The sequence below is a fragment of the Mus caroli genome, chromosome 10 (genome assembly GCF_900094665.2).
Source record: "Mus caroli chromosome 10, CAROLI_EIJ_v1.1, whole genome shotgun sequence".
Lineage (NCBI taxonomy): Eukaryota > Metazoa > Chordata > Mammalia > Rodentia > Muridae > Mus > Mus caroli.
Window position 1 is genome coordinate 54,677,195 of NC_034579.1, and position 15,100 is coordinate 54,692,294.

General features: G+C 50.6%; 1 protein-coding gene across 2 annotated transcripts in view; it reads right to left on the reverse strand.

Annotated features, from left to right (window-relative positions):
* The window catches only part of Chst3 (carbohydrate sulfotransferase 3), a 34,378-nt gene that overhangs the window by 16,698 nt on the left and 2,580 nt on the right, over positions 1–15,100 (reverse strand). Inside the window, exon 1 of one of the 2 annotated variants that reach the window (XM_029482287.1) lies at positions 13,531–14,725. The exons of the other annotated variant lie outside the window; for it this stretch is intronic. The gene's annotated coding sequence lies outside the window, so the exon portion shown is untranslated. Of the gene's footprint in view, positions 1–13,530; positions 14,726–15,100 lie in introns of those variants that run through there. 2 annotated transcript variants of the gene reach the window in all.

Here is a 15,100-nt window from a genome sequence, read left to right on the forward strand (position 1 = left end):
CTGTAGCTGTCTTCAGACACTCCAGAAGAGGGAGTCAGATCTCGTTACAGATGGTTGTGAGCCACCATGTGGTTGCTGGGATTTGAACTCCAGACCTTTGGAAGAGCAGTCGGGTGCTCTTACCCACTGAGCTGTCTCACCAGCCCCGCAATCTCTATTTCTGGTCAGCTTGATATCATTATTTCTACCACTATTTGGTTCAGATACAGCTAAATATACACATGGCCCGTTCAGATACAGCTAAACATACACATGGCCCCAGCTAGACAGTTTAAATCTTCTCAGTTAGGAGGACAAGTTAATTTCAACTCCTCTCTGAGGCTGACTAGTTGGGAAAGGTTTCCGTAGTGCTGAATTTGGAACAGGTACATCGCACGGGGATGAAGGAAATTGCAATTGATTGGTGATGTCTGCACAGGTAGAGGAGAAGCATCACGTACGAATGCACAGAGCCTGCTCTGTGCATTCTGGGTTTCAACCCCAACAGCATCTTGGGAGCTTAAAGGAACTCCTGATGGCCAAGTTCCACCTCCTGAGATTCTGACTATTTAGGGGCATCAGAATGATACTTGGACATCAGGACTGCCAAAGTGCCATTAGATGCTATCTAAGCGCATCAAACCCCACTAGCACAGGATATCCGGGAGATGACAAAAGCTGCCGGCTCCTGCCTGCTACACACCAGCTCACCAGCAAGGCCACACTAATCTTTCCCTTTTGATTCAGGGTCTTACTATTAAGTCCAGAGCTGAACTCCCAGAAGTCTTTCTGCCACAGCTTCCCCCACGCTGGGATTATAAGCAAGCACCATGATGTCTCCAGCTGACCAAATACAGAAGCTAGAAAGAATAGGTGTGTGTTCCCTGTGTTACCTAGGACCAAGTGTCTGGGAAACTTCTAATACTGTGGGTGTAGGATTCATTCAGACCCAGCTCCGGAGCTCCACATGAGCAGAGCTGACAGTGCTTGCTTAGCACTCAAAATATCTGAGTTTGGTGCGTAGCTCTGAGTGCCTTGTGCAGCTAAGTCTCCTTCTGTCTCCCTTTTATAAGGACCCTTGCGATTCTATCTGGGGTCACGCAGCTAATTCAGGGCACTCTGTCACCCCTAGTTCCTTAAAGACATCAATAAAACTTCTCCTACCATGTAAGATAACACATTCACAGAGGTTCAGATACGGACATAAATATGTGAGGTTGAGGATTTCATATTTGGCCGTCTACAAACACATGGCTCTTTAAGTGGGGTACCATGGTGACTCGGTTAATGTTATGTCAGTCAGGAGGCCCAGGGATGTTTAATCCAAACTGAGAATAAGAAACCCAGTTGAAGAGGCAGGCAGATTTCTGAGTTCGAGGCCAGCCTGGTCTACAGAGTGAGTGCCAGGACGGCCAGGGCTACAAGAGAAACCCTGTCTCCGGTGGGGTGGGGGCGGCGGTGGGGTGGAGAATCCCAGCTGATAAAACCTAAAACTCTCAGTGCTCTGAAGGTCCACTGTGAAGAAGTGTTGGCATTAACTCTCTGGAGCCTGTGGGGCTACCAAAGCAGGCTAATTGTAAAAGTGCTAAATCCAAGGGGTAGCTATTATCCTACACCTATTTAGCAGCAACCTTCGGGGCCCAGGGGTCTCAGGGGTCTGTTGAGTGGATACTTGTTGCCGTGAGTGAACTGAACCATTCCTGGAACCCCCGAAAGGGGCCCCTGGGATGGACGGTGTGTGTGTGTGTGTATGTGTGTGTGTGTGTGTGTGTGTCAGAGCCCAAGAATAAAGAAGAAAGTGGTCCTGTAGGCAGACAGAGACTAAAGCCTCTGCATTAACCTCACACCCAGTATTGACTGCCTGGGGTGGGGGCAGGGCCGTCATCCTTTCTTCTACCCAAAGTCCAATAGGAGTGAGGGGGCCCGAGCTAGCCATCAAGGGGCCATTGTTACGGGAACAGAGGAGGCTCTGTGCCCACTTAACACACTGCTCTTAGCTGAGGAGCGCCCAGCTGAGCTGGCTGCTAGCTTAGGGAACAAGGCTGGTGAGGGGCTCAAGGGAGCCAAGACTACCCAGGATGACCAGTGTGCAGACTGAGAGTCCCACAAGCCTGTCTAGGAAGCAGGCTAGCCTGTAGTGCCAGGGAAGCTCTCTAGGTAAAGCTGGAAAGCCAGGGATGGCCAGAGAACTGCAGCAGGACCCCACTAGAACCAGAGGGAGCTCCACCTACTGGGTAGTCACGGCTGACCTACCATTCCCCCCTAGGAAAACAGAAACTTGAAATCACCGAGTAAATGGTGCCTTTCATAGCCTCCAGAAGAAGTGTTTTCACAAGTCTGGGAAGGTTTTGTGATCTGTGGAACCAGGATCTGAGAGGCAGGTTGTTCAACCACGGCTGAGCACAAGTGTCTCTTTGCTTAGCGCTTTCAACGTGCCACACTGTTTAAACGGTGTAAGCTAGATCTTAGGAGGAAAGCGTTCCAGATGCTCAAAGATAACCTGACAAGGCCACCAGGGACCTCCTTGAAAATCTGAGATCATCTTTTCCTCTTGTGCTTGCTAACAACCATCACCCACTCTTAGCTATTCCATAAAGCAGACCAAGGGGAGCAGCCTGGCTCAAAATAGTCCACGAGAAAGCCGGACGTGCCACGCGATCGCAAGCCCAAGCTGGAACCCAGCCTAGGCTATATACATTTAGTGAGGTCCAAGCCAGCTTGTGCTGCCTAACAAAACTATCTCAAAGGGTTGCCTGGCTGGAGCAGCAGCAGCACCTCTAAACGATGTGGTGTGCAAATATTTGGGTCAGATCAGGGTCACCAGCAGAGCTCTGGAGGCCGAACCTGGCAGGCTGATTGGTCCAAGAAGGGTCTGATATACACTACTAGTCAAGATCTTATCTCGCACCATCTCCTGCTGTGTTTCAAACTGAAGGTCGCACAGCACAGTCTGTTGCCTAAGCCAGGTACGGTTTTGTCCTTCTTTCCCTTTCTCCATAAACCAGTGCTACATAAAACAGAAAATACCAGAGTGTCTCATACTTCCTAAGACTTACAGAGGCGGATGCTTGAAGCCAACCATTGGACTGAGGGCGAGGTCCCCAATGGAGGAGTTAGAGAAAGGACTGAAGGAGCTGAAGGAGCTTACAAACCCATAGGAAGAACAATATCAACCAACCAGACCCCCCAGAGCTCCCAGGGACTAAGCCACCAACCAAGAACATGGCTCCAGCTACATATGTAGCAGAGGATGTTCTTGGTCCTATGAAGGCTCCATAGATGCCCCAGTGTAGGGGAATCGAGGGCAGGGAGGCAGGAGTGGGTGGGTGGGTGGAGGAACACCCGCCTAGAAGCAGGGGGAGGAGGGATGGGATAGGGGGAACGGGGAAAGGGGATAACATTTGAAATATAAATAAAGAAAATATCCAATATAAAATTATTTTTTAAAAAAGATTCCTAAGACTTCTGATTCAGTTATGTGAATCTGTGCTGAGGTTTCGGCTCAAGAGCCTTGAAAGCCAGAGTTTTAGTCCTGAATGCGTTCACTGGGACTGGATCCACCTTTGTGGTTTGCCTGAATGGGAGGTTTTTAAGATGGCATGAGAGTTCCTCTAGTCCCACACAACACAGATATGTCCCTTCAGTCCCATACAACATAGTCATGTGGGCGGGACACAAACAAGGACTTCTTTCAGGACAGACATCTCTGTGCAATGTTGTCCCAAAGTTAAATAAAACTGTGCACTTAGCATCAGCCTGGTCCTGTGCTGCAGATCTTTAATCCTAGCAATCTGAAGGCTGAGGCAAGAAAGCCGAGAGTTCAAGACTAGCCTGGGCTACAGAGTGAGCCCCTGTCTCCAGTAAGATGAGTTTGAAACCCCCATGGTGGAAGGACAGAACCATCAGGTTGTCCCTGACCTTCACACATGCACCTGTGCATTTTAGTGAATGCCTGTTATCAGCTCCTCGAATAAATACATAAATACATGTAGAAAAAGAGACAAGGTTAAACAAATTTGGTTTTAAAAATATCACACTTCTCCCCATGCACTTAAAACCATTGTGTTCTCCCCCACCTGTCCCTGTGCAAGTTGCCAGGGTTGGACCAAATAGTTAATCAGCCACATGCAGTGGAGGGACTAGGGAAGATGCGATACACTGGTTCCTATCTGTTGCTCTTAAACCATACACACTAGGCATCTGCCTTTCCAATAAAGAGAATAAAATAACCACTCTAAAACACTTGTAGAGGCTAGAGATATGGCTCAGTGGTTAAGAGCACTGGCTGCTCTTCCAGAGGTCCTGAGTTCAATTTCCAGCACCCACATGGAGGCTCACAACCATCTGTAATGGGGTCCCATGCCCTTTATTATACTGTGTGCAGACATAACATGCATAAAACACTGGTAGAGAGCTGCAGACAAGGGGAAGTGGTCCAAAGGAGAACAGGCAGCCATTAACCCAGGGTGGGTGCAAAAGGCAGTCAGTAACAGAGGGTGGGTGCAACCACCCTGTGTCGACTCTACACCTATAGTCAATCCCCCAGGGACTAGCATGAAGCCCCTCCCCTCCAGTGTGTCACTTCAATCCTTTTGTGCTGCCTGATTGTCACAGCAGCTGGACCCTTCCATCACCACTTCCTTCACGGTCTTGACAAGAAACATTGGTTCAGAGAATTGATCTACCCAAGGGCACAGAGCTGGAGAGTCAAGGCCAGACCTCGCAGGGCAAGGTCCCCTGGCCTGAGCTGGACATTCCTCCCTGGCATGTTTATCTTCACGTCCTCTGTGCTAGCCATTTCCACTCATAGAGGTGACATGGGCTGTTCCCACACAGACTGAACACATATGTAAATAAGGACACATGGACTGACACAAAGTGGGAAGTAGGGAGGGGAAATTTGTTGAGTATGTTGATGAACTTCACCTTGTCACTGCCAGCAAGGTCAGACATGGGGGAGGGACACAGTCTGGGAAAGGCAGCAGGCCCCACACAAGCCACTATGGGGAAGCGTGCTTTCCCACCCCAGACTGCCCCTAAGCTTGAAGGATCTCACCCCAGACCTTCTTCCTAAGCTTCAGACACATGCAAAGGGGAGCAAAACGCTGGCCAAGACCCTAAGGACTGACTTGGCCGGCCGAGTCTGGGTTCTTAAAACAGTACTCCGCTCAAGGAGAGTACAGCCACCCAGGCACTGTGAGGATGAGGTCATCCATTACAGAAGAGACTGAGCTGAGCACCAGGTCACTCCCCTGGAAGCCTGGTCATCTAGCTTAGGACACCTTGGCAGAGTCTGAGGGGTTCTGAGGTCCTGGTCTGGGGACTCCTTCCTCTTTTGTCCATTGGGATGGCAATGTCCACCTCAACCTGGCCTTTCTCACACGTATACACTGTCTGCTTTTCCCCAGCATTTTCTTTGCGTGCAACCCTGGTAAGGAAGGGCTTCCAGACTTTTTACTAACAGATTTTCATGCTAATTTGTATGGTTCTCTTTCCCCTGGTGCCGCTGGGCTCCTGTGTTTAAGCACACCCTTCTCTGGGGCAAGATGAAAGGCTCTCGTTTCCCTTGTGGGGGATGAGTCTCCATTTCCTGCAGCATTTTTATTTTTATTTTATTTGCATGCGTGCGTGCATGCATATGTGGTGTGTGTGTGTGTGTGTGTGTGTGTAAGTCAGAGGAAAACTTTTAGAAGTTGGTCCTCTCCTCCAGCGGTGAGTTCCAAGGATCAAACTCAGGCTGATACCATAAGGACTTTCTCCCTCAGAGCCATTAAAAAGCCTCCAGGAGCAGTCCTTAAGCCTTAGGGCCCCTCCACAGTGCTCTAGGACAGATCTCTTTTCCACCCAGGTGCTGTGCGAGCCTGGCCCTGTCTCTGCTTCTCTTCAGAAGGGCATGGGCATAAACATCCTTCACAAAGGACCTAACTTCGATTACCCAAAACGCTACACAGGGCAATGCTCACCTAGAAGTCTGAAGGCCTGAAGCCCTTTGTGGTGTGCCAGCCTCTTCAGTGGCCAGGTCACTATACCCTTGAGTCAGTTCTGCGCCATTGGCCCAGCTCCAGTGACCTTTCTTCAGGGATTTCTGAGACGTGTCCCCCTCCCGAACCACACCAAGAAACCTGGACTGGCAGGGGCCTTTCCAGGCTCAAACTGTCCCCTGCCCTTAGTCCCTGTGGGGTTAGTGGTGATAAAACCACCCAGACCTGTGTCTCCCGGGCTCTCAGCTCTGCTCTGTCACCACACTGGAATTTTTGGAGAGCTGTTCCTTTCTTTGTAGAGAAGGCTGGCTGGCTTTTGCTAGGTGGCAGGGGAGGCTTCCATTGTCCCCTAACCTTCCTTGCCAGTGTAGGATTTTACTACTTCTCTGCAAATGTCAAGGCCTGTTTAAATGGCTTTTTAAAGAGCTGGACCTGGTGGTACAAAGCCTGTATGTAATCTCAGCACTCCAGTGGAGGCAGGAGGATTAAGAGTCCAAGGTTTTCCTTGGCTTCACAGTACCTGGGACTAACCTGGGCTCTGTGAGACTCATTAAAAATAGAGGCTTGCTAAACAAGAGGGTTTGACATGCCAGACCCTTTGGAGATAGGCAAGAACCGGTCCTTTTTTTTTTTTTTTTTTCTTGTTTTCCTCTCAAATCTTAGGACAAGTACAGGTTGTCCCTTGTACAATGTTGACAAGGTGACATGGTGAATTCTCCTTCCTATGCCTGACTCGGGCATTCGGGGACTGTCTACACAGGCAACCAGTAATGTGCTGACACATTGGGTTTGTTGTTGTTGTTATTATTGTTTTTTTGTTTGTTTGTTTTTTAAAACAGAGTTTCTCTGTGTGGCTTTGGCTGTCTTAGATCTCCCTTTGTAGATCAGGCTGGCCTCAAACTCACAGAGATCCCTCTGCCTCTGCCTCCCGAGTGCTGGGATTAAAGGTGTGAGTCGCCACCACCTCACCTTTCTTTGTTGTTGTTTTTTTAATTCTCCAATTTTATTTTATTTTTTGGTAGTATTGGGATCAAACTTAGGGTCTTACACAGGCCTTGCAGAGCCAATTCCCCAGTCCCCTCCACTTCGAAGGCAACTCAAATGGAATGCCATTGGGGCTTCCTGTTTTATTAGGTAAACTGAGGCACAACCTGAATAGTTGGGACTAGAGCTAGCACCGGGGTGCTGCAGAGTCCCACTCTGTCACCCCCATTACTGTCTATGATCACTGCGAAGTGGCTGCCCACAGTGGAGCCCTTGCAAGTCAAGGGTCAAGGCTCTTGCAACCCAGTACTCTGAGCTTCTAAGCCCTCCCAGTTCTATGGCCCATGCCCACTGTCAGAACTGCCTTCTTCCTTTTTAAAAGAACATCTCTGCCTCCGCCCCTATTCATGAGGTCCTGCTTCATTCTTTGCTCCTGGACACAAGCATCTGGGGATTCCAATAAGGTGCCCTCTGGACTCACACCTACATCAATGGCTACAGAATAAGGTTTAAGGAGATAGGATCAAAAGGTCCTTGAGCTCTTTGGGAGAGGGCCATGCTGGTCCCTGCCTCGAGGAAGGAAGACCCTCTGTCCTTTCACATACAGAACAGGAACTTGAGTCTCCTCCTCCTCCTCCTCCTCCTCCTCCTCCTCCTCTGCCTCCTAGCCAAGGGAGCTCAAACAGTCAGAAGTGCCTGCCAGCCTCCATGTTCTTAACTGGGAAACCAGGCTAATGGGGTGAGGTCTCTCTCTCTCTCTCTCTCTCTCTCTCTCTCTCTCTCTCTCTCTCTCTCTGTGATAGGAGGGTGTGAAGGTGCCACTCTGTGTGGAGCTGGCACAGACCCCTCCCCCCAGCTTCCGGCCAAGGGACAGTAGGAGCAGAGCTTTGAGTCAGAGCTGCAGCTGCTGCAGCCTGGCATCCTGCACCCACAGCCTGGGCCGAGGAAGCTGGCAGCCCGCCCCAACCTGACTCATATTCTTTTTCCAGGTCTGACCCACCAAATCCTGGGCAGACACCCCTCTGACGCATGGAGAATGTGCCTTCCTAAGAGAGAAATAAGCTAAGGATTTAAAAATAAAAACCAAAACCTGTTGCCCAACTCCCATACCCAGGGTTCCTATGGCCAGGGAAGCCACTGTTCTGTGCCACGTCCCACATTGGTCCACATGCTCTAGGAAAGTGAATAGCGAACCAGCCAGACATGGAAGCTCCCCTGGTACTTTCATTCTGCATTGCCAATGTGGTGAGTCTGGGTCAAGTGCAGTCCACTTGCTGCAGTGGCCAAGAGCACATGTGGCGTTCGTTAGATAATGTGTTTGAATTCTGGGCTGTGTGGCTACACACAAGGCCCCTGATCCCTCTGAGCCTTGTTGCTGGCATCTGAAAAATGCCATTTAAATGAGGTACATAAGCAGTTGACCAAAGATGCTTAAACAAAGATCTCTCAGGTGCACTCGGCTGCATCCTTGAAAATGATGGGAGGGCCTGTTTATCAGCTTCACTCTCCCATCTAGGACTGTTGGGAAGCTCAGTGGGTAGGAAACTTACCTAGCATGCACAAGGCCCTGGATTTAATACTCAGTATGTCACAAAACCCTTGTAACCCCAGCATCTGGGAAATGGAATAAGATACTCATGGCTATATAGTGTTTGAGGCCAGCCTGAACTACATGAGACCTGTCTCCAAAAACAAACAAGCAAACCCTGACTCCAAGAGGAGACCAGGCGCCTCTCCCAAAGGAAGAGACTCTGAAAACTCAACATGGAAGTTGGGTACCGTGATGTTGGCCTGAAATCTTCATAGCACAGTAGGAGAGGCACGAAGTTGGGAGACAAAGGCTGGGAAGGGGAACTCAAGGCAGCTTCTGGCCCTGCTGCCGGGGTGGGAGGGTGGTGGGTGGGGGGAGAAGAGCAGCTATGGGATTGTGGGCATTGAAGGTCTCCAGGAGCCCAGGAAGGGCAGGCAGGCAGGCAGGCAGCAGACAGAGAGATGATATGATGTCAGGTTTCCCCCAGTGACTCAATGGCTTGTCCTAGGCTATGAATAGTGAGCTTTATACTGTGGCCTCCAGACCATCCTCCCTTCTGAGTTGTCCTGGCATCTCTCCCTTGTCACCTCTCATTCTCCCTGCTATGGAAATTCACAACTACAGTCTCTATGTCCTGGCCCTGGGCACAGCCTCAGCCAGCCTCAGCCAGCCGCAGCCGGCCTCAGTCAACCTCTACTATGTGGAGAGACTTAAGCACAGACAAACCCAGGGAGCCGGGGCTGTCTCTGAATGCTCATGGCTGGGTAGCCTCAGGGAGCAGTTTGTCCATCTAAGAAATGCGGGCTCTGCTAGCAACCTTGATAGGTTAATGGGGGTGGGGGGTGGGGTTGGGAGGATTAGTGAGGGCATCAAGCTTGTAGCATGCAACAAAGTATGTCATGCCAAGTATGGGAGCTAAGGTACAAACTCAGTTTACTTCCTAACTGCTTTAAAAAATTCATGAAAACCGGGCACAGTGGCACATATCTGTAATCCTAGCACTTGGGAGGCAGAGGCAGGAGGACTGCCATATGTTCCAGGCCAGGTTGGTCTAGCCTAGCCAGAGTGAGATTCTGCTTCAAAATACCAAAAACTGCACACATACATGCATGCATACATACATACATACACACATACATGCATGCATACACACATGCATACATATATACATACATGCATACATACAGTCTCCAGTTCCCAACAGCAACACACACACACACACTCCTGTATATAAAGCAGCTCACCTTGCTTGATGCTGTGTGCTAAGTGCAGCACTAAGCATTTCTATAAAACCACTCTAGAGCTGGTTAGAGTCGGCTCAGGTGTCTCTTTTTAAAAGCTCTGGTCTTTCAAACAGCTCTTTCGTATTACATATTTTCCACGTCAGTGCACTTGGTGTGACGGGTTACTGGTCAGTACTGAATTAACTCTGTGGTAATGATTGTCAAAGGTGGCTTCTTCCAACCTGTTCACTGCTGAATGACTTTTCACTTTGCAATCTCCATTCTGTTGGATTCTTACCAGACACTACTGTACGTGAATGGTTATTCAACTGCAAAGTGCTATTTATGAAAACAGACAGACAACTAAAAGGACTCAAGATATTGTATGTGCGTATGAGAGCCACCCAGCCAGGCTTCCAGGAGGGAGCGACACGGATGCCAATGTGAAGGAGGGATGGAGGGGGTGTCCTGTGCAGCTAAAGAGGCTGTGGAGTGTAGGCTGTGTGCCCAGGAAATGAGGGGGGGGGCTTGAAACCCCAGAGAGGAGATTGGATGTGGGTTGAAGCAACCATGTTCCATGGTTCACAGGTCGTGGAAGCCACCCAGGGCTCTGCACTGCTGAAATGACCATGGGGGTGAGGCTTTGGCTTCTCCTCTCCTCCTGGCTCTGGAAGCCACTGGTATAGATACTAGGCCTGCTATATAGATTGTGGCATGGTCTGAGATGCCAACTGGGGTCAGCTAGTGGATGCCAGGTCAGACTCAGAGAGTCAGAACCATATTTCCTCTTGAGGTGTCCTCAGTGACAGGTGACACCAACCTCCTGGATTCAGCCCCTCAGTTTGGTCCTCAGGCACATCCTGGCTCCCACGAGACAGACTCCTTCCTCTGAGTACAGCCGTTTGAAGACAAATACACACTGGTGACTATTTTGGTGTCAGACCTCAGGACAAGGGACTGAGGTGCATATTTCACACATCAAAGCAGACCAGGTCTCCAGGTTCTCCCAGCATCCCTCAGTCCCTATCTGGCACATCCTGTCCCAAACCCTGAAGTTTCCAGCCCAGGTGTTGGTCTGTCCTTCCGCTAGAGGCTTTTCCCTATATAATCTGGACATTTTGGACACACACCCCTTCATCTCCTTCTTTCTCTCTGTGTGAGCTCTTTCTCTCTCCTCTTCCCACCTTCTCTCCCGATGGTGACTTCTCTGGCTTTCCCTGGTCCTTGGGGCCAGTGAACTCACCCGAGGGCTGCTTCTCAATATACCTGCCTTTAATGTATTCTAGTCTGGCTTGAGTTGGCTCAGTTCAGTGGTGGAGAAATAGCCTATTGGTGACATCATGGCAAGGCAAAGATCTGCCAGCTTGACAGCCATGGATGTGGTGGGGTTCAGCCTAAAAATGGCGGTGGTTCCAGTAACCAGCTCAGGAGCTTCCGGGGAAGCCAGTAAAGGCATGTGGGAAGAATCAGGGGTGGTGCTGACATACCAACTGTTGTAGCCTCTGGTTCCTGTGGGCCCTGCCCTCAGACATCAATGCAAGGCGCCAAAGGACTTCACATTGCCAATAGGCCAGGGGAGCTCCGTTCACTCTTGGAGGAAAGGACCTCTCCCTTGAGACACTTGGCTTCTAGCTTTCTCCCTCTGAGTTCCTTCAGACTTGGGCATCTGCCCTTAGCACTCAGACTCTGGCTGTCTCCAGAGAGGAGCTGCAGACCACAGCCAGCCCAGCAGGCCTGTGACTGTGTGCTTTGAGCTGTGAAATTCTTTGTTGAAAATTAGAGCAGTTGCAGCTGAGGGGTCAGGGCGGGAGGGGATGCAGGGGGAGTGATGGTGGTGGGGGGAGCATTTATTTGCAAAATGTTTCCTCGGCAAACACTGCTTTGGCTCGGGCACACTAACACTTTCCAGGATTTTGCAGATGGTGAGACAGCTTGGAGAGGAAGGGAGACAGGGAGTTGGGGAGGAAAGTGGATGGGTGGGGCCAGCTGACAGGTAGAAGGGAGCTGGCACAGGCACCTAAAAGTGCCCTGTGTGGACTCTAGATGCATACCAAAAGCATAGTAGCCCACAGAGGCACTGGTACCATCTAGGCTAGAGAGCTCTCTCTGTCTCTGTCTATCTGTGCCTCCCTTCCGTGTGTGTGTGTGTGTGTGTGTGTGTGTGTGTGTGTGTGTCTGTCTGTCTGTCTGTCTGTGTCTGCCTCATCTCTGTCTCTCTGTCCCCAGGATCTCATATACCCCAAGCTGGCTTCGAACTCTCTTTGTAGCCAAGGATGACCTTGAACTCCGGAGCCTCCTGCCTTTTCCTCCAGAGTGCTGGGATTACAGGCATGGGCCACCACACCCAACAGTGAGCCTTCTTATGGCCCAGAACTATGCTCAGGAGTCCAATATGTTCCAACAGGAACAGAGTCCGCAGCCCCACCTGCATCTGGCCTCTCGGGGTTCCCTTGCTAAGCAGAGAACTCCATGTAACCCTGCTTTTAAACTGCTGCTGAAGGAATTCCACTGACTCTCGGAGGAGTTCACTCCTGCATTGTTTGAGCTGCCCTTGGGAAGACGTGATAGTCTTCCTAATAAAGTTGAGGGTCTGGCACAAGGATGTGCTCCTGTAGTGGAGAATCGGGGCTCACCCAGTATAGCATATTGATCCAGCATCAATATGTGTACCCCTGAGATTCTTTACATCCTCAGCTCTATAAACAGCTGGCACAGAGATGTGCCGGAAAGATGCCAGGAATACCACAGACCTAGCATACACTGTGTCCAATCCTAGCCTCCATATACATTGTAACTCACAACAGCTGGTCACACTAGGGTCCCCAGTCCCTTCTTAGAGACCAAGGAAGGAGGGCTCAGAAAGGCTAAGTACCTAGCCCAAGGTGTTCTTAAATATCACATAGTTTGCCTTTTCAACGAATGTAGCCTTGAGGTTGTGGGTCTGGGTTTGTAGCTGATTGAACCTAGCAATGATTTTGGAGTGCATCTACCTGTCTCATGCTTACTTAATATTCTGTGCATGGGTGGATACCTCTGTGTGTGTGTGTGTGTGTGTGTATGTATACATTTTTGTGAAGTGGTTTATCTGTGGTTGTGTGGCTGCTAGCCCTTCCTCCCCTACAAGGCTACAGGATGGGTCTGGGGAGGGAGCTCAGTGGTAGAGAGTTTGCCTAGTGAGTGTATAAGGCTCTGAGTTTCACCCCTAACACCAGAGGAAAAAAGTCTGCAATTATGGAGAGGGTCACCCCGTGACTTCCTTCTCCAGCAGCCTGGTGGCATCGGTACTGAGCACTCTCATGCAATGTCCCTCTCCCAGGCTGCCGAAGTGTCCCATTTACAGAGCCAGCTTGCACAGCCGCACGTGAGAGGGATCTGGGACTCTGCTTGGCCCTGATGTTGCAGATTCTGAGCACTGGCAAACGTGCCCTCATCTAGAGACCACATCCCTTCTTACTGAGCATGAATGAGCTTTCAGTTCATCGCAACTAAGTTGCAGTTGCCACCGGAGGGTCAGCTACCTATCTCAAAGACACGGAAGGTCCACTAGTGCTTGCATTCTGAGAAGCCACGGGCGACCTCACACCAGTAGCCCTCCCTGAGAGTACCCAACTCTGAGACAGTTTTGTCAATCCAGAACATAAACAAAGATAAAGAGTACAGGGTCTCTAGTGGTCTTTTCACAAGTGGGCCCCACCTTGAAGAGATGAAAATTAACATTGATCCACCCACCCTGAAGCAGTGTGCATAAGATGCCCCAAAGCTGGTGAAAAGCCCCGCTGTTCTCCACCTTCTGGGTCAGAGTACTGACCTTTGTCCCATACCAAGAACTTACCCAGAGAGTCGAGCCGCAGCCCCAGGCTGACCTTTATCCTCCAAGTAGTGCCTGATCCCAGCCACCAACATCTAGTCCAGCAGCACAGGACTGGCTGGACCAGCATGTGCTCCCTGCCTTTTGAGGCTCCCAATGTCAAGGAGGGAGGGCGGGCCAAGGAGGGACAGGCATAACCCTTCAACAGCCCAGGCTGGCCCCAGAAGTGGCTGTTTACTTGTGGCCACCAGGAGCGGCCGAGTGGGAAATTGGTTTGTTGGTTTTCCACACTTCCTACAGACTCCCCACAGAGTCCTCAGGACCCTGGTGATGAATGGCCTAGAGTTTAAGGAAACCCTCAGTGCTCCGGCACACAGCCATCTTTGTGAGAGGGTGGCAGCACTCAGGAGGAGCCAGGCAGATGCTGGAGACTGATGGAGAGGTTCCAGTCGCCAGTTCCTCCCTCCTGGCTGGCTGGGGACCAGGAGCAGGCAGCTAAGAGTTGGGACAATGGAGACAGAGGTGCCTGAGCCTGCAGTAGAGGCCAACACCCTGTTCCCCACCACCCACACCCAGTTGTGGAATTCACGGATTTGGAGCGGGAAAGGCAGCCTCTTATCCTCTCTTTAGGCCTTAGAAAAGAAAAGGGTGATAAAAATCCCATTTAAATGCTGTTCCCATGACTTCCTGAGGCCTGGGGCTCTAAGCCATCTCTAGCCCTCAGGGCACCTCTCCAGTGAGGGCACACAGACCTTCCAAGGCTCACCTTCACTTGATAACCTTCCTAACTCCCACCTTCCTTGGGTGCCAGGCTGGGGCTGGAGGTACAAAGATGACCAGCCAAAGTGCTCTGTGGGGTGGTCCCCATCCACCACCTTCTTTCTATCCTGCATGTACACTCTGCCAATGAGGGGAAGAAGGCTCCTGGCGCCCTTCAGCTAGGACTTCAAGGCACTAGGACCTCACCCAGTGAGATTCTGTTAGATGGGGGTGGGGGGTGTCTGCTGAGCTGTGATCACCCAAGGCCTCTTGAGTTCTTTTTCTCATGTGATGGATACCATATCAGAGGCCTGCTCCTCCGGGGGTGACCCTAATCCTCAGAGGTTGGAGGAACAGGACACCAGGTATTCTAAACCCCAGATGCCCAGGTTTGGCATCAAGAAGGGGATACTGAAGCAATGTGGCTACTGTCCCCTTGGGGGCTCATGAGCTTCGTCATCTTCTCTTGTGTCCCACGGGGTCAGACAGCTTATGCTCTGTGGGCCATGTGTACAGAGGCGCAGCTGGGGACAAAGTGAGTCGTTATTATCATTTCCCCGAGTTGCCTGGCTCTGCCCCACCTGTCCTTTCTGATGATCCAAAGAGTCCAGCTCTTGGCTTGGTAAGAAAGCCAGCTATGGCCAGCGAGGAATAACTTCCTCAGACAGCAGTGTATGCTATCAAGGTCAGGACAGGGAAGGAGCATAGGAGGGGTGGATGATACACAGCTCGGCCATGGGACAGTCAAAAGGGACAGTTTTCTCCATTCACAGTTGAGTAGGGCATTGTCTCTCATGAAGTTTCTGTACCATGGCCCTGCGCTCACACTCAAACC